Source organism: Chrysoperla carnea, chromosome 3 (genome assembly GCF_905475395.1).
Source record: "Chrysoperla carnea chromosome 3, inChrCarn1.1, whole genome shotgun sequence".
NCBI classification, from domain to species: Eukaryota; Metazoa; Arthropoda; class Insecta; order Neuroptera; family Chrysopidae; genus Chrysoperla; species Chrysoperla carnea.
Window position 1 is genome coordinate 54,943,440 of NC_058339.1, and position 4,967 is coordinate 54,948,406.

Sequence of the window (4,967 nt, forward strand, 5' to 3'; positions counted from 1 at the left end):
AAAGTGTATATGCGCTTGGTACATTCCCAGAAAAACAGATTATTATTATGAGAATCGAGGATATTTGAAAATCTTACGATAACCCTATGTAAATATTCAACTGAATTTTTATACTTTTGGATTTTCTTCCCCAAAAACAATTATTTTTATGCAAATTAAAAACTACTTACAATTTGTCCTATTTTAGTGATACCTTTTGGGCATCTACCTTCAGATACACCCGAAATTCTCTTAAAAATAATAAATCATTTTCGGCGATTTCATTCAGCTACTCGACCAACTGTTAAATCAAACCGATTTTTGTACTTTTTTCCACCAAATTCATCCTATATACCAAGTTTTATCACATTAGAAATTTATTTGTGATTTAAATTACCTCTTTTAATTTTTTTTCTAGCCCTTAAGAAAATTTCGAAAAATCGGGAATATTTTTCTGTCTCCAAATTCGATATAACTCATTTCTCATTTAATTTCAACCCAAAAATTACAAAAATCGTTTTAATTTGATGATTGGAACGATAATTTTTATAAAACATCCAAATTGCGAATAAAAATGCAATTTTTCGAATCAAATTTAGACAATTTCTTAGAAAATATTTCTGCTTGATAGACAATTAATCTGCTGCCAAATCAATGCAACTTTTAAAGGGTAAAATTAATAAATACTTGCATTCAGTCATTTAACACTTTATATTCTATATGCAGTTCAAAAAAATACACCCAGTTGATAAAATAGAACTGGAAGCAAGTATTTTATTTGTTTTTGTTGTAAATATATAATTGAAACTGAATTACTTGTATGTGTATTTAGTATTAGTACAAGTGCATACTACTTACATATTGAAAGAGTTGAAAATTTTGTAAAAAGGATGGTGAATAATGAAATTGAAGAAATATGTGAAATATAGTTAAGGTATGAGTTAAGACATACAATGGAAATGGGTTACAAATCAAGTAATTTTTTTCAAATACAGAATAGCACTCGGGTATTTGTTTTTATCCGGCTGGAAAAACGGAGGAAAAACTTTTCATGTATTTCTTTCTGAGTAACTTACTTAAGGTAGTACTATCGATAATAGACTTTGCATTCTGAATTTAATGAAACTTGGCATATTTGTCCAGTATGATATCATAATTAACCAGTTAAATTTTTAAGGACCTTCAGAGAACTGAAAACCTGAACGTCCAGTTTTGTGAAAAAAAAAAATCTGTGATTTCATATAATTATCAATGTTAAAATATCTTTTTTTCAGTTCTCTGAAGGCCCCTAAAAATTTAACTGGTTTATTATGATGTAATAATGGACAACTATGCCAAGTTTCAATAAATTCTGAATGCAAAGTTTATTACCGATAGTACTACCTTAAGTGTGTTAAATTGTTGTCTGAACGATTTGATTACTTTTTCCTTAAGCGTAGAATTACTGTTTGGAAATTATTTTAATTAAAAAAAGTGATTTTGCATTTTAATGCAGACTACAGAGAATTTTTTTTTACATTAAATTTCAGGAGTTTATTTATATCATTCTTACCTTCCTAAAGGTTTTCCTTAAAATGGAACCACTTTCCTTTTCTTTTGAATCATGGACAAGATTTACGAGCTTCGACATTGCTTGTAGATCGAAAACAAGCATTTTTGTCCACATTTTTCAAAACGGCTGAATTAAACTATTAATTGGTGTAAAGCTTAAATTTACATAACTTCGATTAAATTTCTCGAAATATCAGCCCTGTATATCAAAAATCTAAATCAAACGACTTGAGTTACCGTGAATAAAAAAATTTGAATATATTATCACTTTGATTTTTGCAAATTTGACCTAACCTCTTACAAATTTAACGACAAAAGCTTTCAGTTCTTTTAACTGTACAAACTGCAGTATATCTAGTTACACAGAATGTGGATATCAATGTAGGTAAAGTAGTACATGGACTACCTTAAAATTTTTAATCAAAGAAACTTGAAAGCAAACGGAATAAAATTTGAATTCATACGATTTACTAATACTAATAAAATATATATACATACAAATTGAACACTATCAATCATTGCAAACTGTTTACTAGATTATAAATAATTATATAAAATAAATGTTTTAGTCTGCTCTAGTTTTTCATTAAATTTGTCTCTTGGGTTATTCTTTACTAATCTGTCTTAATTCAGGTATGGGGTTGTTGCTCTTGTAAATTAAAATAGAAGAGCTTCAAATTTGATGATAAATCAGTGTAAATGCATTGATAATATCTAATTTACGAATTATTTCAGAATAAATGTTTTACAATTTTCAAAATAATAAATGTTGTTTATTTTAATACCAGATGGAGACTGAGATTGTTTTTGCGTTTTCCAAGTTGATTGGTTGTATGAGCAAGATATTATTTCCTATCCGATCTTGGTAATTATACTGAGACAATTAATTATAAAATTTGATCTCGATAGCTTAAGTAGATTTCAAAATTATCTTTTAAATACTAAATTTCCTGCATTAAAGTTTTGTTAAGCTATTTGCAACAAATCAAAATGATAATGAAGCAAAATTTCTACGATTATTTTTGCCAGCCCTTTGGAGGACTGATAAAGATAAGCTTCGTAACAAACAAAAGTAATAAAAATGAAGTTTTATTCACAGTTCGAGTGCTAAATTTATGAAAATCGTCAATTTTGGATTCACTGCTTTGATTTTCTTCGGGAGAATTAAAAATGGAATGCAATTTGTCGACTTTCGGAACTATTTTAAAATTCAATGCAAGCTTTATCTTGCTCTTTGTTAGTAGATACTTTTAATGTTGACAATGACGACTGTCCTTTGACATTAATGGTAGACAAAAGCCATTATCTAAACACGAAAATCGTAGCATGAAAAGTGAAATATTCAAATCAAAACTTTTCTACGTATTCTGCTGCCAAGGACTTTCTTTTGTAACACAGGCAAATGTCATAGGCAAAATGATACTCCGAATGTAACAAAACAACGATTGAGAGAAGTTAACAAATAATTAAGTTATGGGAAATAAAAAGAGGGCAGAAACCCGTGGATAACCACCACGTAAACAAAGCCTACCTGCACACAATGCACTGTAAATCTCACCGACAAGGTCATACTAACAACATATAAGAAGTACGAAAAAGCAAGAAACATAAGTACGTTACCGAAAAATTAGACAAGGTTCTTTAATTAATCCGAAATACCGATCTCGCAAGCAAGAATAATTTTTGAATTTGCACTGTATATATGACACTGTCTGTGGAAAATACATTATACTTGAAATATTATTAAAAATCCTACGTATTAGAGGCTTCCAGTCCACTAGGCTAGTCCCAATTATTAAAGAATGCGACTATCTCATTTATAGAACATCAGCAACATTTAACACTTATCCATAACAGGGAAATATCTCCATAACGTATGCAATAAAATTTTTATCACATTTAAAATATTTTTCATTAAAAAACCAAATCAAAAGAATAAATTTAAATAACCATTTAAAAAAATATGAATAATGATTATCTTTTTGTAAATAGTTCAGTAGTATAAAATACAGTAATATATGATTAATAATTGGTCTTTATCTGTTCAAATTAGCTGCAATATTCAACGGTATATTTGGTTTACATTTTAGTATCATTGTAGTATAAATACCAACCCACCTTTAGTAAACCATATAATATTTTGGAACAATTCCAAATAAGTTTCGTTTACTATTTTTGTTTAGTTTTTTTTTAGGTTTTAGTCAGTGGCGTTTGTATTGTAATCTTTTTTCTTTTTAGAAATTTGATCGTCTAAATAACGTTTTTACCAATATTTTCTTGCCACTCTTTAATTTCTAAGAAGTCAAATACTCATTTTATTGAATTAAGCAGGCCCTTTCGCCGTCAATGTTAATTTAAAAATATGCACAATTTACTTCCAGCCAGACAGCGAAACGACCTTAACAAAAACAATAAAGGTTTTTATTTAAAAAGTTTTTGTCCAGCTTTTGGATAAAAATAAATACACAACCGAGAACATTCAAAAAAATCTGACTTAAATGAATGGCTTAGAATAAAAATAAGCAGAAGAAACTTCACATAAACCATCTTCACATAGTGTAGATTTATAAAAAAAGGTGTGAGTATTGAAAAAAAAAGAAGAAGAAAAATGTTAAAATAAAAACTGTGCATAAATCCTTAAATCATATAATTATTTTAGAATAAAAAAATTTGAAGTATCTTAACAAAAAAAACTTAACTACTGAAAAATTATATACAAATGCTGATGATAAATCTCCAAAGAGAATGGTAATTAAAATACAGTGTAAATAAAATTAAAAATAATAAAATTAAATAATTGTTTTATAAAAATACACAAAAAAGAAAAAAATTAATGTAAAATATATACCGCCGCTGGGCATTATATTTTATTACATGTATTGTTAGGATGGGTAATGTGCAGTACCCCGTTCATATTGTATTTGGATCACTCGTTGATTTTTTTACAGTTAATGCTATCTATGAGATTCTTATATTATTGCAAAAATCATTTACCCTATTACTGCCGGTGGCCTAAAACAAGACCACGATATCTACCTTAACTGGATATCAGCAGGCGTTGATTGAGTAGATAGATAGAACCATAGCCATTTACAACAAAACTGTCAGAAAATTAGCTAATCTTATAATGATAGTCATTCTTAATCTTTCTTGTTAGACAAATCAGATCAAAAAAGGCCAAAATGAAGAATTTTTATGTACCTCAACCTATCGAGCCAGTGTTTTTTTTTTTTTTAAATGTAGAGGAAAGTCCATATATCAAAATCTACATCTAATTTCTTGCCGCTAGAAAGTTTGGCCATTGCTATGGGCCAAAAAAGCCCATTATTATAATTCATTTTTGAGATGATTTGTGAAAATTTCAAAACCTTGAAAATATGCAACAAAATTCCAGAAAAGCGCATTTGTGGGCCAGAAAAGTACATTTTGGGGTTTTC